At 42.5% G+C, this 26255-nt stretch overlaps 1 long non-coding RNA gene across 1 annotated transcript in view; it reads right to left on the bottom strand.

Moving 5' to 3' along the window:
• LOC134482707 (uncharacterized) overlaps positions 1 to 26255 on the bottom strand; it is a 372018-nt gene that overhangs the window by 131303 nt on the left and 214460 nt on the right. The window lies entirely within an intron of this gene.

Here is a 26255-nt window from a genome sequence, read left to right as displayed (position 1 = left end):
AAGCAACACAGCCCAGAGCTGCCGCTTCTAGAACAACACAGAACTCTTAAAAGAGAGAAAGAAAGGGAGAACTTGAAAATGCTCATCCAACCAGGACATGGCAATCTCTGCAAAGCCCAAAAAACACAAGGGCACATATCATGGTGGGTCTTGGAAGGTCGCCGCAAGTTCCTGTATTTAACACTAGGCCTGTGGCTAATGGCCTTGCATTAGGGAGGTTACAGAACCTTTAGGAGCTCTGACCTAACTGGTAGAAGAAGTAGGTCACTGGGGGTAGTTGGGCCTTGATGGTTTTTTAAATAAGATTTTTTTTCCTTTTTTTCCTGTAAGTGTGTGTGTTTGTGTGTGTGTGTGTGTGTGTGTGTGTGCATCTGTGTGTGTGTGTGTGTGCATCTGTGTGTGTGCTCACACATATATGTGCAAGGGTCTCTGGGGGAGGCGGAAGAGGGCATCCAAGGCCCTAGAGCAGATCCCCTACAGGTAGTTATGAACCACTAGGTGTGTGAGCTATGGAAACTGAACTCCTGTCCGCTGAGAGAAAAGGAGCAAACACCATAACCACTGAGCAATCTCTCTGGCACTATATGGGCTTTTACAGCATGAGAAGGTTTCCTGACTGGCCTCTGCTTCCAGGGCCACATATAAGGAGCTTCAGCTACAAGCTCCTACTACCAGAAGCTCTACCATAAATCTTCCTGTTCATAACACACTATGTGGCCTCAAACTGTGAGCCCCAAAAATCCTCTCTTTCCGTGAAAAGGAAAGTGTAATTACATATACACCCAAGAGACTCATCGAACGATCTTCACAGCAACAGCAAAACCTGGAATTAAGCAATGGCCACTGACATAGCTAATAAGTATCTGAACTCATACCATTGGATTTTAGGCAGTGTAATCCTTATACTGTTGGTGCTGTGGCAAACACATTTAAAAGGAAGAGGGATTCTTTTGGGCTCATGACTTGAGCCTGTCTTTGGGCCTGTGGCAAAGCAGCTAACACAGCATGGGAAAGCAATCCTACTACAAGAAACAGAGAGGGCAGAGAGAGGCCAGGGTGAGACACTAGACCCAAGGCCAGCCTGAATGATCTGACTCCTCCCACTAGGCACCACCTCAGCACATTGCTCGCCCTTCAACTTGCTGTCAAATTATAAATCCATCAGTTGCTTAATTGATTTGTGAATTGAAAACTCCCGTGATCCAATAATGTTAAAACCTGTCTGGCAAACAAGCTCCCAGTACAGGAGCCTGAGGAGGACATTTCCTGCTCCAGCTGCATCATTTGCCAACTAAAATGAAAATGGTAACATCTTGAATTACACCAACTGGATGTTCAGTCAGGAAGGAAAAAACAGGACAGACACAAAAGAATATTAATAACAACAATATAATATATATGTATAATTTAAACTCGGTCTTCCCCATGGAAGTCTTGAGGGTGATCACTAAAGCCCTAAAAACAACCTAAGCCCTGACTAAATGAAAAAAATTAAGAATCAATTGAACATTGTCCTTTAGAGTTAAATTTAAAGGAAAAGAAATGCTGTGTTTACTTGACCCTAGCAGATTCTAGACTTTTACATTACAGGTGTGACAGCATTTACCACAGCAATGCTACACAGAGTTGTTTGCAAGGGTAAAGCAGGAATGTACACTGGCAGAGGAATGTGAATCAGCATAAAACTAGTTAGTGAAATACTACGGAGCATTAAAAAGAAGACTAATGAAAATCCAGTGATCTATTCAAAGCTACTCATAACATTAAAAGTATGATTTTAAAAGATCAGAGAAGAACACAGCAAAACATTCCAAGTATTCAAGTAGCTGGAGAGCAGGGGGAACATAGACATGTTTGTTTTCTTTGCACGTAACAAATACTTGAGATAATGCAATGTGAAAAGAGGGAAAGTACCTTTTGGCTCAGTTTTCTAGCCTTCTGTCCAGCAAGCTCGCCTGGAGGTTTGGGGTCAAAGGCAAGGCCGCATCTCACAGTGGGGTGCACATGGTGGGGAAAGCTGCTCACCTCCCATCAGCCAGTGCATAAAAGAGAGGAAGGAGCTGGGGTCCCAACATCCCCATCAAAGCTATGTCCAGTTCATGACCTACCACCTCCCAATAGGGTCCTTCTCTGAGAGAATCCACCATGCCCCAAAAGCGCCAAGCACTGGGAATCATGTTCAACAGACGGCCCTTTGAGGTCACTTATTCAGTCAATAGGCTGATTTTTCTTTCCTTTGTGTGTTTATAGAATGTTTTGATCTGTCTCCCCTGCATCTGGAGAGATGAGATGGAAATGTCTGGTCTGATTCCATTAACAAGAAATGCACAGACTACACACAGGAGCTTTCCGCACAGAGGGTAACTGACTGATCTGCATGTAATTAGGCCTTCAAAGGTCTCATTTTTCACAAATTCCAACTTTGCTCATCAAAGGCTGTTAGATACAATGACCAGCATCAAGAGTCATAAATTGTGTGGATGTGGTGTGCGTTCATATATCAATGGGTGATCTGTGTGCCCGTGTGCATACATGCATGTAGGTCACAGGACAACCCTGGCTCTTCCCTCCGGTGCAGCACACTGTTTTTAAGATAGGGTCTTTCATTTGCATGGAACTTACCAAACAGGCTTGGGTGGTTGGACATCAAAGCCCAGGTATTCTCCTATCTCTACTTCTCATGGACTGGGATTACAATCACCAGGATCAGCTTTTTTAAAAACATGGGTCTTGAGATTAAACTCAGGTCTTAACAACCAATCCCATCTCCACAGCCAAGGAATACAGTTTTCAATTCCCCTAGCTCAAGAACTAAAGAGGAAAAGAGTCCACATTCTTCAGCTGGTGCCACTGGAACTGAGTAGACGCAAATAAGACCATTGGAAGGGGGTGAGGGCCTGGTATTTAGGTTAGCATTACATGAAAAGAACACTATGCAAACACAAGAGCTGTACCACAGTCTACTGACTCTAAATGAATATGAAACCTATTTCCATTTCATGCAGCCGAGAATCTTGTTTACCAGACACATGATACAATTAAAGCCAAATGAAGAGATGGCCCTGAGCTATGCATTTATAATAAGAACCAGGACCCCTCCTTTTTTTTTCTAGACTCTAAGCAGTCAAGGGCTTGAAACCTGGAACTTATGTGTATCAGATGCCTTGGCCAACAGGATTCTAAGTGAAGGTTCTCTCGAAGAGAGGTGCTTATATGAAACTGAAAGATAGTGTGAGACATGTGCTTGTGACTTGGGCAGCTACTTCACAGTCTTAACACATGGGCATCTGCAGCAGAACAAAGAACTGCAGGCTCCTGTGGCTGCTGATGGGCCAGTGCATTCTGCCAGTAACAATCCGAGCACCATCTGGGTAACACCTCTGCCTCTGCCATTCATCTGTGCCTCCTGCCTTTGTAAGAGTTGTAACCCAGTTCCCTCATTCCACCCCTTCCTGTTGGACATACATGAAAAAGATCAGGTTCTATGAGTGACCCATGACTCAAGACACAACCACACACTCTCTGCACTGGTTCCCTTTGAAAAACAGATCAAATATTCCTAGTTTTCTAATTCCCGAACATCTACGATGAGTTCTCTGTCTCTTAATTGCCTAGAATGTAAAACATGGAAGCAGAAGTAAAATTTCTGTCTCAAAAATGAAGTGCACACATCCTTGGAATGGCCTTGGCAATAGGAACAGCAGATTAAGGACAGAGTGATGGTCCCTGAGTAGAAGACAATTCTATAACATTTGGAGAATTGCCCTGAGGTAAGACTGCCTGAACTGTCACTGTGTATGTGTGACATATGTCATGTTCCTTTTTAGTTTACTGCTTTACAGATGTCTCCATTATCATTATATACACACACACACACCTGTATTTCATAATACAGTATACTTAAAACCGTGTAGAGCACATGACAATATAAGTATAACGATGGTCCCCATGGCTGGCTGATTGCTTTAGAGGAGAAGGAAGCAGCTGTCCCCTGCTCACTTAGGGCAGGTCAGGCTCTGGTTTCTGGGTCAGATGTGATAAACAACTTTACTCGTCTCTCCATTAGAGAGAACGACCAAGCCTGAACAGAAGAAACTGGATAGTGATTGGCAAACGCAGGGATGGGAATAACAAGTCAGGGAAGGCCAAGGAACCCAAACCAGGACCAAACTAGCAACATAGGCCTCTGGACACAGCTAATCTAGTTGGAACCCAGGAATAAGTGCTAGAAGGGAGGGTGTGGCAAAGCTGGACAGGAGTGAGGCTGCAGGAATGGCAAAGCCATAAGTGTAAGCTATTTAGCTCAGGGAACTTAGAAGATGTCTGCTAACATTGTGGACAGTAGACATCACTCCTTCAGTTGTTTCTTTCCCTCTTTGTCTGTCTCTCTTTACACTTGACCATGAAAATACACACACACACACACACACACACACACACACACAACATAGACAAAACATATATTTATAGGTGGTCTTTATGGGTAGGTTGTTTAAAAAAATAAAACAAATATAAAGATACAATAAAAACACTATAGAATACAGAAAAATAGCAAAAGACATAATCAGACATTTCTGTGGGAGACACCCAAGGAGTAAAGAAGCACATGTGAACATTATTAGCCATCAGCAAAATGCAAACTAAAACCACAACATGATGTCACAATCTACCTATCAAAACAGTTAAGGCATAATTCTTAAAAAACTATGAATGTAAAAAGTTCTGGGAACTGTATACCACCCTGGAGCACATGTACACTGCAGGTGGGATGTAAAGTTATTCAGTGACTCCAGAAAACAGTTTAGATGGCTCTCATGAAACTAAGCCTTAGAAAAGTACTCAACAATGGCACTGAACAAGTTATCAAAACAAACAAGTTAGCTAAGTCGATGACATGGAGGAAATAGGCCATTTTAAAAAGTCACATGCTTTATAACACTACTTATGCTACATATAAGGAAGGGAAAAATCATAGAAATGAAAAAATTCAGTTGTTACCAGGAGTCAGGGAAAGAGAGAGGTGGACATGATCATAAAAGACCAAGGCAAGGGGTTGGGGATTTAGCTCAATGGTAGAGCGCTTGCCTAGCAACCTCAAGGCCCTGGGTTCGGTCCCCAGCTCCCCCCCCCCCAAAAAAAAGAAAGAAAAAAAAGACCAAGACAAGAGATATGAGCAGAATGGAATGCTCTGGACCTCAATAGTGGCATAGACACACAAAACTATCTATTTAATAAAATCCAGCCAACCAAATGCATACAAATATAAACATAACCACAAGAAAGGTACAGAGGCTGACAGAGTCCTGAGAAATGGAATTTTTAAATAAGATCGGTGATTTGTAGGTTAGTGTTACTCCCTGGTGTGTTACTATGCCATATGACACTACCATCAAATTTTGTTAGGTAAAGAATTCACATGATTCCCTGTACTACTCATGCACTTACATGTGAAATCCACAACTACCTTGAAGTTCAACAAAGATTATCTTTAAGTCAAAATATAAATATGAAATGAATAGGTGTGCCAATAATAAACAAGGTCAACTTCAGAACAAATGAAATCAACAAAGTTAAGTAGAAATATCATCTAATAAAAAAAGCTGGGGTTGGGGATTTAGCTCAGTGGTAGAGCACTTGCCTAGCAAGCGCAAGGCCCTGGGTTCGGTCCCCAGCTCCAGGGGGAAAAAAAAAAAAAACCTAACAATCAAGTCTTACCTACAACCAAAACAGACAACAAGGAAGGTGAACCGAGAACTGTCAAAATAATCAACTGAAACTAGGTGGCATGTACACTCCATTCAACATGAGCAAAAAGCATTAATTTTTATAGTAAAAGAAATATTCAACAAAACAGGTCATAACTTAAATAAATCCCAAGAAAACGGCAGCAAACCACCTCAACAAAATTTTTATTCTGCAATGCACGTTCACAGCATGACATGGTTAACTAAATGCCAACAAGAAGATCTACAAATGGTTAAATTGTAAATCAGAATGTATGTCTCCTCAGGTCCTAAATGGGCACTTTTTTTTTTTTTAATTAACGTGAGTATTTCTTACTTACATTTCAAGTGTTATTCCCTTTCCCGGTTTCCGGGCAAACATCCCCCTAACCACTCCCCCTCCCCTTCTTTATGGGTGTTCCCCTCCCCATCCTCCCCCCATTGCCGCCCTCCACCCAACAATCACGTTCACTGAGGGTTCAGTCTTGTCAGGACCCAGGGCTTCCCCTTACACTGGTGATCTTACTAGGATATTCATTGCTACCTATGGGGTCAGAGTCCAGGGTCAGTCCATGTATAGTCTTTAGGTAGTGGCTTAGTCCCTGGAAGCTCTGGTTGCTTGGCATTGTTGTTCATATGGGGTCTCGAGCCCCTTCAAGCTTTCCAGTTCTTTGATCCCTTCAACAGGGGTCCCGATCTCAGTTCAGTGGTTTGCTGCTGGCATTCGCCTCTGTATTTGCTGTATTCTGGCTGTGTCTCTCAGGAGAGATCTACATCTGGCTCCTGTCTGCCTGCACTTCTTTGTTTCATCCATCTTGTCTAATTGGGTGGCTGTATATGCATGGGCCACATGTGGGGCAGGCTCTGAATGGGTGTTCCTTCTGTCTCTGTTTTAATCTTTGCCTCTCTATTCCCTGCCAAGGGTATTTTTGTTCCCCTTTTAAAGAAGGAGTGAAGGATTCGCATTTTGGTCATCCTTCTTGAGTTTCATGTGTTCTAGGCATCTAGGGTATTTCAAGCATTTGGGCTAATAGCAACTTATCAATGAGTGCATACCATGTGTGTTTTTCTGTGATTGGGTTACCTCACTCAGGATGATATTTTCCAGTTCTAAATGGGCACTTTTTAATCAGATTGTGTCTCCTTGGTTTATCTATCAGTCATCTTGTATTCTATTGTCTTTCTAAGTGTTAACTGTTGTGTTTATTTTAAAACTATTTTTATTAATCCTTTGAGAATTTCAGAAATACATTTTGAATATATCCACACCCAACTCCTCCCATAATCATCCTCTCCACCCTCCCCTCTATTCCAACCCAACTTTGAGTCGTCTGCATTCTCTTCTTTTTCCATCAAGTCCTGTTTGTGTTGCCAAAGTTGCCTGCCTCTATGTTGGTATGCCACATACAGAGGGTCAATGAGGTCAGAAGAATACATTGAGTCCCCTGGAACTGGAGTTAGACTTTATGTGGGTACAGGGAATCAAACATGGGACTTCTGAAAGAACCGAAGTGTTCTTAACCTCTGAGCCATCTCTACAGCCCTAGTCCTTACCTAACTAATTGTAGGAGTATGTGTGGCCAACCTATCAGGGGACATCACTAAGGAACACTGGCTTTTCCCTTCCCAGCAGCTATCAATGCCAATGGCTCTCGAGGTAATAGTGGAATTTTGTGCCCACTTTCTCCAGTCTATACTGGGATTATTTTTTCTGGCTTGAATTTTTATTGGTTTTGTGCACGTGAGTTGATATATATGAAGGTGCCTTGTTATCCACGAACTCTGCTAGAGGGGAGGGGACTAAGTATGGTGGGGCTGGCAAGATGGACCAGGCTTCCATCCCCCTCTTCCACCAAGAGCTTCCTGAGCCTTAGAGGGAAGAATGTGGTAAACGTGCTCCATTTAGAGAGGACACTTCCATTCTCCTATTCTCTGCCTGGTGAGCAGTTGAAGGTTCTATGCCAATGGCCATTTCCTGCAAGAAGAAGTTTCTCTGTGAGATGCTCTGATCTGCAGGTGGAGCAAGGCCTGAAAAGATATGATCACTGGCACAACCGTAAATGGCATGGAACCATTCACCTTATGAGTAGACTTAAGGCCTGCTCCATGACATGGAATCCTGTTATGTTACCTGCCATGTTTTGTGGGGAGAGGAGACAGTGGACATTTAGATGAATCATAGTATCAGGCTATCTACTTAGAACTGACTTATTTAAATGTTATTAAGTGAAATGTTCAGATAAAGAACAACGCAACAAAGCACAAGTCAATGCGGAGACTCTAGACATCTTGCCTGACACAGTTTGCCCAGTCTGTTCGTGCCCTGACTGGGCTTAAACATCATGATTGGAAAGCCCTCAGATTCTAAAAGATGAGTGACTTTCATACTCCTGACATAGAGAGGAGGCTTTCTAATCTAGAAGATATAAAGTTCATCTTTAATAAGGTTAGGATTCAGAACTGAGATATTCTATTAAAATATATAAAGAAGTTGGTTAAGATGGATTTCAGTATTAAGTTTGAATATTGCTAGTGTTCCTGGGGTTTGGATTTCCTGACACCCTCCCACTCCAATTGTCCTAACCCCTCTCCATATTCAAACATTTTCTACATTTTTAAATATTAAATTCTACTCATATTTTCCAGCAGTAGGAATATGTATCCATTTTAAAGACAAAAAGAAAAACAAGCCTAATAGTAAATAATGGCAATACATAATAATTTAAATACATAAAATTGAGAATTTTAACCATGCTCTGCTCTGCAAATAAATAAATAAAGAAAGAAAGAAATAAAGAAATAAAGAAATAAAGAAATAACGAAATGGGGGAAATCTCACTACCAGAACCATCATCTTCACAAATCCATTCATTCAATAAACTTTTTCTGTCTGTTGAGTGTCAGACACTATACAGTCATCACTCTCGTGAGAAAGACCCAATTCTGTAGACAAGCAAGCACACAAACAAATAACTACAATTTAATATGATTTTTGTTACACAAAGGGGCCACAGACAAACCCATATTAACAAAGTTCCATGAGAAAGAAAGTTGGGCTTGGCTTTCAAGTGGACAGGAGATGCCTAAGGAAAGAGAAGGGAGTGAGTTCAACATAGGACTGCTCCAATCATAAAGAGAAAATGGCAAGACATGATTTCTTACTAACAGCAGAAGTTATGACACATGTGGGGAGGAGGGTGAGGCACCAAAGGCACATGGAAAACTCAAGGTTTGAGGCAGGGGAGAAGAGTAATGATGTTTGCTCCAACACCCCAAGTCTAAGATCAGGTAACATCTCATCATTTTTTCTGGCAAGGAATAAAAAGGAAATGAACTAAATAATAACCAGGGAAACAGAAAAATATTATTTCCAAGGATATTTAGTAAATAAAATGAAAAATCTTGGAGATGCAACTGGATGTGTGAATAAATATCTTCCTTCCTACTTAGGCAACTGAGGACGTGGGGCAGGAGGAAGAAGTTGAGAAAAGAAGAACAAAAAAAGGACCTTTGAGCATGGTCAAGGCTGACATGTTATTCCTTGACAGGAAGATGGAGGCTTAGCACAGTACCATGGAGATAAAGAGGTGCCCTTAAGGCAGTAAAAAGAATAAAGGTGGAGCTGGTCAGATAGCCTAGTGGACACAGCCACTGTCAAGTCCAACAACTGGAATTTGATCCCCAGCATGCACCTGATGGAAGAAGAAACTACATTCCCCCAAGTTGTCCTTGGCTACACACACACACACACACACACACACACACACATACACACATGTGCATACACTGGCACATGCACAAGAAATTCATTTCATTTCTTTTAACACACAAAGATAAAGGTTTAGAAGTCAGGGATTTCCAGCTTTTTCAGAAGTCCAAGGAATAGAAAAAATCAAATGCTGGAGAGGTAGCTTTATTTTTATTATAAGAAATGCTTCCGGGGTTGGGGATTTAGCTCAGTGGTAGAGCGCTTGCCTAGCAAGCGCAAGGCCCTGGGTTCAGTCCCCAGCTCCGAAGAGAGAAAAAAAAAGAAAGAAAGAAAGAAAGAAAGAAAGAAAGAAAGAAAGAAAGAAAGAAAGAAAGAAAGAGATGCTTCCTTGGTAACCACTCACCAAAAAACGAATTTAATAGTTAACTCTAAAGTGCCTATTGTCTCAAAGAGTCTGCATGACACTATTCCAACAGAATTACCAGGAAAGTTGAGAGCTACATAGAGTTCCCCTACCCTTTGTGAACACCCTGATAAACAAGCCGGCCTGCAGCCTAGTTCATCCTACACAGGGCTCTCACAACTGCTAAACCGAGTCCCCAAATCAAAATCCTAGTAAAAACCATGGAACATCTATCAGTTGTGTGTGTGTGTGTGTGTGTGTGTGTGTGTGTGTCCCCAACTGCCTGCCCATTAACTCTTCCTAGGGCAGATTACTCCGAGATAAAACATAGAATAAAGTATCTTCACTTTTAATAGTGAGAGGGTAGATGAGAAATCAAAACCAGAGAGAAAGAGGGAAATATTACAAGGACCCTGGGGAAAATGCCTTCCTGTCTGGCACTTGCTCTAGGGCATCCAAGTGCAGGCAGCTAAGTCTAAGTGTGCAAAGCGGCTGGTGGGGACCTGTGGGAGAAGAGGAGATACCAAAGGGGACTCTGGAGGAGCCTGGTTCCTCGAGAGCCAACAGTGATGTCAGAGAGGCACCAGGCCAAAGCAATAAGCATTCACCCACTGCTCGAACCCAGCAGAGCCAACAGCACCAAACACATGACATTGTACACAGTGGTAGTGCACGACTTAACAAAAATATTCTATGGCAAAAGGTTATGAAAGATTCCAAGGGACCAGGAATGCAATAGAACAGTGTCTGGGAGTACCACAGGCCTGACCTGCCCTGAGCTCTTCTGTCTCATTCATTCATTAAGCAAAGTGGTCCTGCTAGTGTGGTGTCCCCACAAGATTGATGGTCTCTGGGAGAAAAACAACACCTGGAGACTGTTCCCCTCCCCGAAGACACGATTCTAAATAAAATGCTTGATTATCACTAAAGGAATCTTGAAAAACACAGAAATCTGAACTACTGGATCTGGTTCAGCCTGTCTTCCAGGGGCTGAGAGAAGGCATTGCATAGAGCCATTCTGACTTGCCCTAAAGGTTTGTAGGCTGTGGTCTAATAAAGATGATTGAAATGCATGGCATGGCAAGAGACACTTTCTTGGAAGGAAGTAACCACGAGGACAATGGCTCACTCATCAGAAACAGTTAGACATACCTATAGGGTATGCAACATAAGCCAAAAGTGTCTGTTTTGAAAGGGAAAAGGAACTTATAAAAATCTACTGTGAAAAGGAGAAAAAAAAATGCTAGCAGAATTCCCAGATGATGTTGTATCAAGTGCCTGTTCCAGGTCAACTACAGAACAACAGAAAGTGAGAACAGAAGACAAACAGGGCCAGGCCTATGGTACCCAGCCCAGAGAGAGCCACACTCTTACTAGCAACAAAGAAAGAACACCTGCCTCTCTCAGGATAGTAAGAGAGTCTTATGTGCCCGATTCCTTCATTTCAAAATCTAGTTCCCGTAAACACAAGGAAACACTCCATCGCAAAGTAGCCCATGCTCTAGACGGTGTTGTACAACATCCTTTAAATATGTTCTCTTTTTAGAAGTGAAATACTTGCAATGATTCTTTAAGAATTGCTTGTAAGATACTTGGACGATATCTATCCCCAAGCCCTCTATAACTCAACTCTTGTCAGATTCATCCCACCCCACTACCTACTTCCATTTTTGTGTCCATTTTTTTCTCACTTAGTAATTCACTGAGTCCAGTTTATGCTGCCGATATACACATGGGTATATGGGCATCCATTGGAACATGGTCTGTAGACTGGAAAACCAATTCTTTCTCCCTAGGAAGTCATGTATTGTCAAGACCATCTCCGTGTTGGAATGTTGACTGGTTTGATCTTATGCAGGTAACTGCATCACTGTGAGCTCATGAGTGATGTGGTGATTCCATGTACAAAAGATCCTGTTTTAGGCCAGTCCTTCTTTACCTCTGCTCTTAACTCCTTCTGCCCTGTCTTCCGATAAGGTGTGTGACCTAGGGGACAGAAGTGATAAAGATATCCCATTTGTAGCTAAGTACTTCACTGACGCTTACTCCGTTTTACCAGTCGTGAGTTTCTCCCTTAAACACCATCTGCTGCATAGGGGAAATCCTGGGACCAGCTTTAACAGCTGTACTAGTTTGTGGGTCTAGAGACACTAATCTAGAGGGCATTTTCATACTAGGTCACTTTTATAGTGATAACAATAATAGGTTCACTCCTGTGGCTTGTCAGTTCCCCAACCATGGTTTCTTGGCCAGATTTACAAAACTTGACATTCATTATTTCCTATGGAGTAGCCCTTAAAACCCAATCAGAAAGTGGTTGCTTACCTTCCTAACATTCACGCCACTACTGCACCCCTGAGCATAGCTTCCCAAACTAGTCATTAATGGAGTTCACAGGCTTCATAGCTAGGGAAGATTATTATGGTCTCCCCCCGCCCCCTCCTCACTTCCCAGTCCAGTACTGTGAGAGCTAGCTAGCAAAGACAAAGCTTCCTCCTCAGTTAAAACATCATTTTTTTTTCATGTCTGGTAACTGAAGTGTGTGATTGTGCAGCAATAGGATCTTACCATCAAGTTCTGATGAACAAGCAAATTCAATGGCACTATCCTTGTCTTTTTCAGAGAGTCTTTGAGACAACTCTGCCTAATAAAGAGAGGAAGTATCCCACACCGGGCACTAGGCCTTTTATTCTGCAGCCATGGCTTCTAGGAGAAGTTAACCCTGTATAGGGTTATCTCCATTTAAACTGTGTGATGATACATGTGTGCCTGTGTGTGGTTAAACAATAAGGCTTTTTCAAACATCCTTAGGAAAAAAGAGAGGGAGGGGTAGTTATGTGGAGAGAGGGTTGGGAGGGTAGGGACAATGTTTAATGCTTTATGAGGGAACTAGAACGAATCCTTCCTTCCTCAGCGGGCCATTTCCTCACTGCCGTCTCCATCCTATACAGGTGACAATGAGGCTAGCAATGACTAGACTTCAGCCAGAACAAAGCAGCAATCAAAGAGAGTATAACCAAAAACAAAGAGTAGACATTTGATTACAAAACATTTGAAGATCCAAGAACAGGGGTGTGGTGTTATTACTTGTGATACCCAGTCTTGATCCAACCAATGAACACATAGCTATCTACGTAAATCCCCAGTACAGTTTATGGAAGTGGAATCTACCATCATCTACCGCTATCATCCTCCATAAGAAAAATAATTATCTGCTTTCCAAAGAACGCAGGCTCATCCTTCCTTGGGAATTGGCTGGTGTGTTTTCTGTTTGTCCTTAGCCCTTTGTAAGTGATCACTACACAATAAATACCATTTCACAAAAGAAAGCAGGAGGAGGTAGGGGCTCCTTTAGACTTCTTAAGGTCTTGGTGACAGAAGATAGAAGAACTTAATCCCGGACCAAGTGTTTTTATCTTTCTATGGGAGAAAGAAACTCTCAACTACAGGAAGAAGCTATTAGAAAGAATGCACCCTCTTGATTATTTCCAAATTCCCTGCCTGATAGGAAAACAAATAGCATTTTTTTCTACAGAGCCACGGAGTGCAGTGCGGTGTCAGTGACAACAAAGTTGTCATTGTCTCTGGCAGCATTTTCCTGGGCCCTGTTAATGATCACACTTGCAGTCACCTAATGGCCCAGGTTCTCACATCTCTGAACAAATATTACCTGGTGGCAAATATTAGTATCCCCCACTCTGCGTTCCAGGGGAGGCAGGAAACTTATCAGAAAGGTCAAATCTCAGTAAATAAGGCCGAAACCAGTCAGAGAGACGGAGATAGAGAGGGAGAGACAGAGAGGGAGGAGGGGAGAGAGAGATATGGATCCTCCTATTGCCAGATTTCTCAGTTCCCTCAGAATGCCTGAGCCGCCAACTTTATGTCTATGAGCTCGCCAAAAATGGGAGTTTCTTCCCAGATACATAAGCAATCACCACAATGTCATCCTTTTGTAGTGATGAGCGGAGTAGTAAAACTTGTAAAACAAACAAACAAAAAAAAAAAAAAAAAAACAACTCCTAAAAGGTACTTCTGGGTCAGAGACTTTTTAATCTAGGCTTTTTAAATATAAGGGTACATGACTTATCTGTGAAATATGGTTGTTAAATTAATGTATATTTACAGCAGTCTGAAGATAAAACCCAAAGCCTTCCTGAATTCTCAGGAATCTATGACACTCTCCCTAGTACAAATACCTCACAGCAACCAGTAGTTCTCAATTCTTTCTGTCACCAGAAAAGACTCAAGGGAACCTATATAAAATATTCATAGCCAAGGGCTGGACAGATGGCACTGTCTGTTCTTCCAAACAACCTGACTTAAATTCCCAACACCTACATGGTGATGGTGACTCACAAGCTATAAGCCCAGCCCCATGGTATCTGATACCCTCTTCTAGTCTGGGAGGCCACTATGCACATCCATGATTCACAGGCATACATCCGGGCAAAACAACAAAATAGTGTGTGTGTGTGTGTGTGTGTGTGTGTGTGTGTGTGTGTGTGTGTGTGTCTGTCTGTCTGTCTGTGTCTGTGTCTGTGTCTGTGTGTCTGTGTCTGTATCTGTCTGTCTGTCTGTTTGTCTGTCTGTCTCCAAAGGCCACATACACCAAGGCTAACTAAACTGGAACACTGGCTAATAATCAGGACAAGTTCATTTATTCTTGTATTCATCTTTAGACTAGGGCTATATTGCTCAAGGTAGTCTCAGAATTCTAACCTAAGTGATTCTCTTGGCCCTAGTTGGAAGTAAAAGCACCTGACACTACACTGACTTTAGACATAACAAACCAAGTCTCTTAAACAATTATAACATACAGCTAGGTTTTAGAAACACTACAGCTTCAAACAAAGGGCCTGACCTAGAACTCAAAAGAAATGTTAGATACAAAAAAATGCTTAAAAAAAAAAAAAGTAAAATGGGCCATCAGGAGGGCAGGGTGACGCATGAGAGGCACTCAAGAGGCAGAGGCAGGTGAGTTTCTGAGACTGACGTCAGCCTGCTCAACAGAGCACATGCTTGGATGGCTACAGCTACGAGAAATCCTGTCTCAAAAAACATACCAACGACAATAAAAGAAGAAGCCAGGACTAGGGATATAGCTCCATGGTAGAATGCTTGCCTTGCATGATGGGTTCTATCCCAGACAAATAAAGGGAAGGGGAGAAAAAGAGAAAGAGAAGAACCAGAGCCCCTGAACAACCTGTTTTAGCATCTAGCAACATGGTAGAAAGGACGCTCAAAATCGGTTGTTTTACTTTTTTTTTTAAATTAGCAAAATTATAAACTCTGGTCAGCAATCTTCTTTCTACTGATTGCTACACATTGTAGCTTATTGGCAAAAATTAACCTGTATTTGAGGAGATTACAGTTAATATAGCAGATAAAAATTATAGTAAAAAGAATAACATTAAAACATATTTACAGAGAAAATCCCCATGGAGTAGCAGATTGTGAAACTTTAGTGAGAAATGGCTGAGCCTTCTACAATCAGCAGAAGCTCCTGATTATCGACACGTTTGTTATACCTCTCCATACAGCTATTCTATTACACCTTAGATTATCAACATGAACTAACACACGATTGCCACCACAAAGGGGTGTCAACAGCCAAGGTGTCTCTTTGCTTCAGGGAAGGATTTGTCCCAAATCAGGAAGGGTGGGTCTGTTAACAGCAGATCAAATAGCATGTATTTATCAGAACCAAAGACTTTTAAAATGCATTGAGTTGAAGAGAAGAAAGGCAAAGAAGGAGGTGACTTTTTCCTTGTGGGGTTTCACAATTAGTTCACATCCAGATCCACCTGGTATTTCTCAGCAGCTTTCCAGTAGTTGAGATAATTACTACTTGTCTCTTCATGAACAGATTATCATGAGAGGTCTGCTGGACCACAAGGACTTGTACAGCAGGGTTCAGGAACAACTTCCCTCTACTCCACTGAAGGAGTAAGGGAGAGGGGAAAGAACTCATTTCATCCACAGGGATTTTGGCAAACAGGTAGTACAGTCAGTTAACACTAAAGAGTTATAACACACCAACAACTGCTCTGAAGTTCTTTTATAAACTATACTGTCTCGAAAGCTTGTGAGAGAGCTCAGTGCAACATCCTAAACAGAGCAGAGATTGATGATTGAAAAGACTAGCATTCCTGAACACCAGAGCTCCAAAGAACATGGCTATTTCCAACAGTGACAACCTGAGCATTTGAATCCATCTCCATACAAAACCCAAGTCACTTCATCAAGTAATGGCCTGTTCTCTTGTTCTGTAGCAACTCTCTAGTATGTCTGATGTAAAAAGCTTTCCAGAGTTGTTGACCTGGAGACACATGTATCAATGTGAAAGGGATGAATAGCCACCAAAGAAGTCACTATGGAGGACACACAGCACAGCTTTTACACTTACCCTTGGGCCTCATTCTCTGTGTTTGAGGAATTCACCCTGTGAAGAGAGGAAGCCTTATCTGTTCACAATTAAACAGGCTGATATTGCTGATAAGCCCAGGATAATGCTTGGGAAAGGAGTAGCTAAGAATATGTTTTGAATTTGTGATACAAAATTAACAGATACAAAACAAAACAACAACAGCACACTGTGCTAGGTCCTATAAACTGAAAGACAGACATCTTTCTGTTTGCTAAAAATAATAGTCCTCACTCTCATCATTGGTAAATGTAGACATGATCTATCTAGTCTGCTAAGAAAGTTTTTTATACTTTACATTAATTTTTCTGAAAGCATAGCTGCACATACTCTATTTAGAATGCTCAGGAAGTGGAGATGTATCTCAGTTTCATCTACAGAAGTTTTCTACCATTTATGAAGTCCTGGGTTCAATACCTAGACCGGTGCCATATAAACCCAGCATAGGGGTGCATACCTATGATCCTAGCACTTAGAGGGAGCCTCTTTACTAGCCTATATGCAGAACTTTCTTGAATGCTGACCCTGCCCACAGGCAACATTTCTATGTGCTAAGAGCACACACACACACACACACACACTCCAGAAGCCCTAGATTCTCTTCAGGATCAGGTGCCAGGTATTAGGACCAAGAAGTTCTCAACTCTACCAGCCTGAATGAGCTTACAAATCAGCGTATTTAGAAATTTCTCCTGCCCACAATATAGAGTACTACTCAGCTATGAAAAATAATGATTTCACGAAATTCTTAGGGAAATGGATGGAACTAGAAAATATCCTGAGTGAGGTAACCCAGTCACAAAAGAACACGTATACAATTCACAAACCACAAGAAGCTCAAGAAGAAGGAAGGCCAAAGTTAGGATGCTTCAGACCTTCTTAGAAAGGGGAACAAAAATACTCACAGGAGAAAATATGGAGACAAAGTGTGGGACAGAGACTGCCCCACCTGTGGGATATATCCCATATACAGTCACAAAACCCAGACACTATTGCAGATACCAAGAAGTGTAAGCTGACAGGAGCCTGATACAGCTGTCTCCTGAGAGGCTCTGCCAAAGCCTGACAAATACAGAGGTGGATGCTTGCAGCCAACCATTGGACTGAGAATGGGGTCCTCAATGGAGCACTTAGAGAAAGGATTGAAGTAGCTGAAGGGGTTTGCAACCCCATAAGAAGAACAACCATATCAACCAACCAGATCCCACAAGAGCTCCCAGGGACTAAACCACCAACCAAAGAGTACACATGGAGGGACCCGTGACTCCAGCTGCATACGTAGCAGAGGATGGCCTTGTCTGGCATCAATAGGAGGAGAGGCCCTTTGATCCTGTGAAGGCTTGATGACACAGGGTATGGGAATGCTGGAACAGTGAGGTGAGAGTGGGTAGGTGGGAGGGGGAACACCTTCATAGAAGCAGGGAGAGCGGGAATGGGAGAGAGGAGGAACTGGGAAAGGGGTAACATTTAAAATGTAAATACATAAAATATCCAAAAGAAAAAGAAAAAGAAAAGGAAGGAAGGAAGGAAGGAAGGAAGGAAGAAAGAAAGAAAGAAAGAAAGAAAGAAAGAAAGAAAGAAAGAAAGAAAGAAGAAAAGAATTTTTCTCAGGCATAGTGGCCATAGAACTCTCCTCCTCAATAAACAACCTGAGGCACAATCCCAGCATTCAGGAGGCCAAGGTAGGAGGACTACCTGAGTTTGATAACACCCTGGACTACATGGTAAGTATGGGGCTAACTGAGGCCCAACAGTGAAACCCTGGCTTACATTCAAATAAATAAAGAAAATTGAGCTTCTGTGCACACTTGTGTGTGTGTGTGTGTGTGTGTGTGTGTGTGTGTGTGTGTGTGTGTGTGTGTGTGTGTGTGTGTGTTCGTGTTCTTACATTTTACCTACCATAGGGTAGAGTATAGATCATACAGGAACTTGAAGAATCATCCCTTAAGGCATCTGGCCATACCAGCTGGAAGTTAAGGGGATTCTTATAAGTCTGAAAACTCAGAATTCAAAGCTGGCTTTCATTCCATGGAAAGGTATAGTTCTGTGCATAACAGGATTTTCACACATACTTTATTTGGTAGTTCTTGAGTTTGTCAATTTTTCAACATTTAGATGTATGTATCTGGGTCTCCTTTTACATTCTGGCTTTGGGTAACACAAATATTAGGGGTGGGGCTGATGACAGGGAAACTGAGTTTCAGGGCAGTTGGCCAACCTGCCTGATGGCACTGGGCCCACTAACTGAAAAATCCAGACACAAATCACCATGAGGCAAACTTTCCCTCAGCATTCCAGTTTAAAGTGCATGTGTTTGTGTTTCTCTCTCTGTTTCTCTCTCTGTTTCTCTCTCTGTTTCTCTCTCTGTTTCTCTCTCTGTTTCTCTCTCTGTTTCTCTCTCTCTCTCTCTCTCTCTCTCTCTCTCTCTCTCTCTCTCTCTCTCTCCTCTCTCCCTCCCTCCCTCCCTCCCTCTATAAAACTACAGCAGCCCCAAAGGGTGCCAAGAGGACCTCAAGTCCCCTCCTCTCACTAACAGCCTGAGCTTTCTACACCAGAGCACTCAAGACAGTCTGTCATCTACAGGGCGGCTCTGCATGTGCACACTTGCAGGGACCTGCACTGCAGACAGAACCTTTGCAATGGGGAAGCAAGTGGAGGCACATTGCCTCAAGAACTCACAAGACGAAGCCTGAGGCTTCTCAATGTATATCTTTACAACTCTAAACCCAAAAGTGCATTAGCGTTCCTGCCAAACAGGCTGCACGGCAGTTTTGAAAGACCACATATAATACCTTCCTAAGACCTGTACTTACAGGGACCCTTTCATCCAAAACATTTAAAGTACTTTACAAGTTCAGAGCTATTCATCCCAATGCTCCAGGGAGGTATGCAGCTGGCCAGGGTAATATTCACTGATGAAGAAACTGAGGCACATTGACAGCCTAAGTACTGTTCTTTAAAATTTTGCTTCTTACAAATGAATAGCTTTAAACACTCTTGCCCCCAAAGCCATACCAGCTGATACAGAAAGAAAGAAATGATTTGCATAATTTTTATAGAAATTAAATAGTACACTACCAGAATCTATACCCTACTGCAGTTCTTTGGACCAGAGAGGTCATAAAAAGAAATTATGAATACTGCACAGAAAATGGCTTATCATTAAATCTGAGATACTACTGCCTTTCAAGATGCAGAGTCCATAATCACAAATTCCAAGATAGAAATTTCAGTGGTTTTCTTTTTTACAACCCAAATGGAATCACGCTTTTTACACCTTTGGGCAAAAGCACTTAGCAGAGATGATTAGCATATTCTCTCTGGACTAGATGGAATCAATACGAAGCCCTGGAGATTGGGTTCATGGGCTTTTAGTGGAAAGTAAGTGTCCCTGAGGCACTCAGCCTAAAGGGGTTAGGGCAACTCACTGACAGGAGATCAGAGCTGGTGTGGGGCAGTTAGGAACTGTTGTGACCTTAATATTCTAAGAATAGCAAGTGTGTGTTAAGTATTTGTATCTGTTGTCACAGTAACTAGCATTCAAAAGTGCTCACTGCACCTGCTGACCTCTGACCTGCCTGTTTATTAAGTCAACTGTTTTACCGACAAGGAAACTGAAGTTCAGAGAAATTAACCAAAGGGCCTAGTGGTAGAACGGTTGCTACATATGCAAGGCCCCGGGTTGAATTACTACATCAAATTGAAAGAAAAAATGATTTTGTTTTGTTTGGTGACAGGATCTTGCACTAGAGTACAAAGACTGGCCTCAGAATTGGGGCAAAGTTTCTACTTCAATGACCCAAGGGACGAGATGGTAGGCGTAAGACACCATGGTCAGCATAAAAACATTTTAATGGTTAAACATATCATTTAAAGGTAGAAAAATTAGTAGATACACTCTCCAAAACCTTACATAAGAGCTAAACAATACTCAATCAACAAACTAAACTGTATACTTCCAGAATTTTTTGTTACTATTTTTACCACAGAATGCATCTAAAAGTAGTCTTTTATTTTAATCTATCCAATGTTATCTTCAGCTACATACTGGGTTTGAGGTAAACCTGGGCTGCATGAGACTGTGTCTCAAAAAAATAAAATAGAATCTTAAAAGATGGGCATGGTAGCACACAGCTGTGGGTCATGGTGGCACATAGTTATGATCCTAGTACTTAGAAGACTAAGTACTAAGTACTTAATACTACTTAGTACGAGTACTAAGACAGGACAATTTATAGTCTGAAGCAAGCCTAGACTACACAGTAAGTCCCTGGTGAGACTGGCTTAAGGCATAGAATTCTGTCTCAAAATAAAAAGAATTATCCAAAAGGAAGGTACAAAGTCCCATGTAATGCTCTAGACAGCTAGCTAGGACTCTGGGTCAGTGAGGACAGGTTGCAGAGAGGAATCTACCAATGGGCAGACAGATCCCAGAATTCCACCTTACTGCCAATGATGTACAGCATGCATAAGCTTGTAAGGGAAGATATCTGATGTCTGAGGTGTCTTTTCTCAGCAGAGAGCATCTAAATGTTTGTGAAGACGCTCTAAAGGTAATCCTGGGCTAGAGAGGTGGACAATCAAACCTAGATATGACCAATTAATTACTTTTTCAACTGTATGCATCTTCTTTCCCCAACAAGTTTCATTTCAATCTCCCGGAGATGAGATTCTGCAGCTGGGTCTCCGCAGAGTGGGATGACCCGGAAACTGTATACTTAAAGCCGATTGATCTCACTTCATCAATGACATCAGAAACCTCCCTTTTAGAATCACTATAGGCACTGAGAGTAGTCTTTTATTTTAACCTATTTCAATTTCAAAGGAGTCCAATAAGGTCAATTTTACTTGCTAACAGTTTTATAAGAGAGGGAGCTGAGGACTAAGGAAACTCCTAAGATTCACTCTACAAAAGGCCACTGAGTTCATCTTCCCCCACACATACAAAACTGAAGTGCAGTTGAGGTCCCTAGCCATTTCCTGCTTCCCTCGGGGTCTGTGCTCCTCTCTCGGGTTTCACACACCATCACTATGAGCAATTACCATGGGGTGCCTAGGAAATGGCTCACAGAGCAAATGGTAGCTCTCAGTGGCCACTCAACTGCCTCCCCTTCCTACCTGGACCCTCCCAGTGACCTCTAGTCAATAGAAGCCAAGGCCTAACATCCAATGTATTGAACTAGTTATGGAGGCATAAGTGACATCATTCTTCATGATTGCCCAGGCTACCTTCTCTCACCAACATCCTCATCTCAGAGGTGGTGAGTTACCACTGCATGTATACACATGGTACGTGTGCTTGGACAAACCTGTTTTCATTCATATTTCATTCTTCCTCTTAACACAGTTTGATTTCTCTTGTTTTCAGCATGATCACCTGTGATGCTAATTCAACTGGAGAATTAGTCATGTAATTGTTAGCACACTCCTCTTGGAATCATCCTCCCTCTAGTAACACATTTCCAAACTTGGTTCACATTAAACACACACACACACACACACACACACACACACACACACACACACACAAACTCCTCCACTCAATTGTGAACTTCCATGGGCAAGTATTAGGAGGGAGCACATTAATAAATTCTGTTTGCTATTCCACATGCAGCCTACTGTCCCATGAGTGACCTATTCATCTTCAAACATTAAGACTGTACATATCTCTGTTTACTTCTCTGTTCCAGAAGCCCTTGACCATACAACAGTTAGTAGCACAATCTGAATATGCTGAAAACATTTGTTGGCTCTTAGGATTCTATAAGGAGTACAATAAGCTCTCAATAAATGCTAGTTTCTGTGAATATTGGCGCCATATACATATATGTAATATATGCATGTATGAATATGTATGTATGACTGGATAAATAATATAGCCTCTCTCTATGGTGCCTACCAACTCAAATTCCTGGACTCAAGAAATCTTCCTATCACAGCTGTCCAACTAGGTGTAACTATAGGACTGTGTTACCACATCATCAGAACCAGGCCCTAAGTAGGAAAAGCCTTAGAAGCAAGACAAGTATAAACCTATCTTCCCCCACCCGCACCCACCCATGCCTCCTGAGGAGGAGGGACTAGAGGCAGCCTGACAATAGCTATCTCTTACAGGTTACACATTAACCAAGCTCCACTTTCTGACCCAGAAGGGGGAAAAATGATACAGGACATCTAGCCTGAGTCACATGGCCCCTGTTTCCTCACCTCTGTCACATAGCATAGGTCAAATATTAACCAAGCCTGCAGTGCAGGGGACACACACACACACACACACACACACACACACACACAAACACACACACACACACACACACAGAAACCTTAAAAGTAGACAACTTGCTTAGTTGGTGACTGAAGCCTCTTATTTCTGGTCCCCACTGTCTTGGGCTGCCTATCTGCCCACCAGCACTAATAAAACTCTTCCTAATGGACAGTTCCATTCAGCACTTCCGTCTCTCAAACTCTTCTTCCCTTTCCCTGTCTAAGCCTAACACGCATCAGCTACTCTGTGCTTTGACATATACAAGGCATGGCTATGGCAGTTTGCCTTCCACACTTCAGAGTCAAACACAGCTTCACACAGAGGTCTTTCTCCAAAGTACACAGACAATCACAAAAACACTCATGGAAGCAAAACCACCAGGCCTCTAGGCCTCTGCAAACCTGTTCATCCCTGTTCAGTATGAGTGATCACAGAAAATGCCCAGTCCATAGTGCCAGTTAGACCCCCATGAAAAGTCTCAAATGTAAAAATTATCCGTTGAAAAAGAAAATACCCACAATGCTCATTGTTAGAAACCAAACAACCTCAGTTAGAGTGACAGCCACTCAAGGAGGCCACTTTTCTGTTGAATGCTGTACAGCATGAGTTGTACAGGTGTACCTGAGTAAGGGGTACCAGTGAGGTGTTCCAGAACCCGGCTCAGGCCTGAAGACACACAGGGACAAGAACTGCACTTGGTCTTCTTTCTAACACAAGTAGTAACTGTGACTTTCCCCATTGGCTAGACTCTGACTTCACAGTCTTCCACAACTGGCTAGTTTTAAAAGAATCAGAACAAAGAAAAGGAAGGAAAGAGGGAAGGGGAAGGGTGAGCCACTTCAGTCACTGAAGTTTAGAGAAGGCAGCTGGGCCTTTGTGTCAAAAAAAAAAAAAAAAAAAAAGTTTCACCAGGTAAGGGAGAATTAAAACATTTGCATAAAGGTTTTACAAGGTAGGGGAGATAAAAGATTTGAATTTCATGACATAAAAGTTGTACTGCATTCAACAGAAAAGAATACTTAATGCCTTTTACACCGTGAATAGGCTACCCTTCTAAGCAGGTCTGAGCAGTCACAGGGCACACACAGAGCTGACCCAAGAGCCGTTCCTTCCACCCTGATAAACGACTGCACAGGGATCATGGCAGCAAGCCTTTGGTGTGGTTGACATCCCAACATAAATTTAACAGCAGACTGTGTGACCTCATCCTGGGACCCGAGCCAGAGTTTTCTCCTGAGATCTCTGAAGTTATCAGATCTGGAAAGCATTTCACTGGCTTTCTCTTTTAGACCCCCATCCCCAAGCCCCACCCCACCCTCATCCCCTTCTGTTTAACACAACAAAAGGGAGCACTGACCACAGGAGGCTCGGAGGTAAAATCAGAAATTGTCCACACTCCATTACCCTAAATTGCCTGCCAATGAACAAATAAGCATTGTTCCCTGAGTTCAATAGAAAGTAAACAGCTACTCTCGGAAAATACCTCACCTTCACCCACTTTTAATTTCTTCCTTTTGTCTTAGATGAAACCCCCAAGTCTTGGTTGGTATTCCTTCCTCTATCTCACCTCTTTTTCTCCAGCACATTCCAATCCATCAGCCACTGCACAGCCGGCACTGGGCACATGTGGTACCCTACCACAGACGGGAGGAATACCCATTAGCTTCCAGAACCTTGTTTCAGCATCTTTCTAAGGAGCTTGATTTCTACCACTTCTGGCCACCCACATGCTCAGGGGGTCAATGGCCTAGAGGCATTTGAGTGCAATGTAAAAGGCGGGTTCCTAAGAGTTAGGTTCCAACCAGAGGGGTCCACTGTTCTCGGAAATCAGAGCTGTGAAACAGGGAACTCATGGGTTCAAAAACAACTCAGTCAAGGCAGTTCAGTGTGAGAGCCGGATGCGTCTCTAACTCTTAAGGGGAGGCACAAAAACAAACTGCGACTGTCCTGTGATGGTTACCGTCAACTGCCAACCTGACAGAATGTAGCATCACCTGGGAGACAGGAAGCCTGTAGGGTTGTCCTGATGGCACTAACAGGGATGGGAAGATCTGCTCACTGTGGGTGGTACATCCCATGGCTGGGCCCCTGGGCTGTGGTGGAGAAAGGCAGCTGAACAGCAGCTGGCATTCATCACTGTCTGCTTTTTTATAGTAAATGTGATGTGAGCAGCTGTGTCTAAGCCCTGATGCCTTCGCTCCCCTGCTATGAAAGACTATGCCCTTGAACCATGAGCAGAAGAAACCCTTTCTCTCTTAAGTTACTTTGCCCTCAAAGTAGTTTATCGGACAGGAAAAGTAATAAGGCAGCCCCCAGGGCCAAAGGGAAAGAGCTGGATAGGATCCAGGGGTGTGAGAAAGAAAGATACCATCCGCCACTATTCACAGAGTGTATCTGTGTACCCACTATGTTTAGAATGTCAGGGAGTGGGGTGTCAGGAGCTGGACAATTTATTTGTTGCTATAAAATATAGGCAACCAATAAACACTATTTCAACTAAAATCCTATATCTTTCCACTGGTTCTCTTTATGAAAAAATAAGCTGATGGCAAAATGTCCCACTCTGCTCAACCCTCGTCATTAAGCGCATGTCTCCTGTATCCACACACAAATTTAGAACCACAGAGCAGCAGAGAGAGGCCACCATTATAACCACGTAGGGCTGAAGAATTCAATCAGTTAATGTTTCAGGATCTGCCCATCAAACACTGACAGCTAGCAATCAATGTAAGAAGTTACTTTGCAAAATGGATTTTTCCCTTTCGAATCTGAGACTCAGAAGGCTGACTGCTGGGTTTCTCTGGAACATAGCCAGCTTCTCATTTCAGCTTCAGCTCTGTATATTGGGTTTTGTTTCTAGAAGACAATAGCACGGGGCTTGGCTACTGGCTCCTAAGTCTGCTTTTACGAACTGTTGGGGTTTTCTCTGCAAACTCATTCAGCCCTTTTTCTTCTCCATTTTTAAATCCACCCCCCTCTCTCCATGGTGGACCTAAACCCTTATGTAATATACAAATGATATTCTGAAAGAGAGATGGGTGAGGACTATCTCTGCATGCCCTTGTTTCTCAGTGAAAAATGAATATGGCCCCAGCCGCTGCAGTGCTGTGACAGTTGCTACAGGGACGCCTCTCTGACTCAACCTCAGGTCTACAGACCAGGACTACAACAATAGCAGTAAACCTGGCAATACAGCCAAGCAAGTATTCCAATACTCCCCTTCTTAATGCATATCAAAGTCATGAAACCCATTCACCCACCCACCCCCATGCCAACAGAGTTTCTATGTAATGAACATCTGCTCCAAGGCTTTGGGTCCATCCACTGAGGATAGTCCTAGGCTGTGGTCATTATCACTTTTGTGATTACTCTCATGGACACAGGAGCCCCGAAAGATTAATGCTTATTGAAGAAATATTTACTACGGTGGATGACTCCTCTTTAATTCTTTCAAAGACAAGGAAAAGGAGGCCAGCCTGGTTGGTAAAGGCTCTTGCTGAGTAGGACTTTTAATTCCTAGAACCTGAGGTGGGAGAACAGAACTGACTCTCCCAATTACCCTCTGACCTCTCTGGACCTATCTCGAAAGCTAGGATATATGCATGCACACACAAATAAAAAAACTAGTTAAGTAAAAATTTTCAAGTGCAAAGGATTTACACTTGGTGGTGCACACCTGAAATCCTAGCTCTCACTTCCAAGGTAGAGGATCAGGAGTACAAGGTCATCCT

This window comes from Rattus norvegicus, chromosome 17, assembly GCF_036323735.1.
Source record: "Rattus norvegicus strain BN/NHsdMcwi chromosome 17, GRCr8, whole genome shotgun sequence".
Lineage (NCBI taxonomy): Eukaryota > Metazoa > Chordata > Mammalia > Rodentia > Muridae > Rattus > Rattus norvegicus.
Note: the sequence above shows the minus strand (reverse complement) of the source record. Positions and strands in the feature narration are given on the sequence as shown.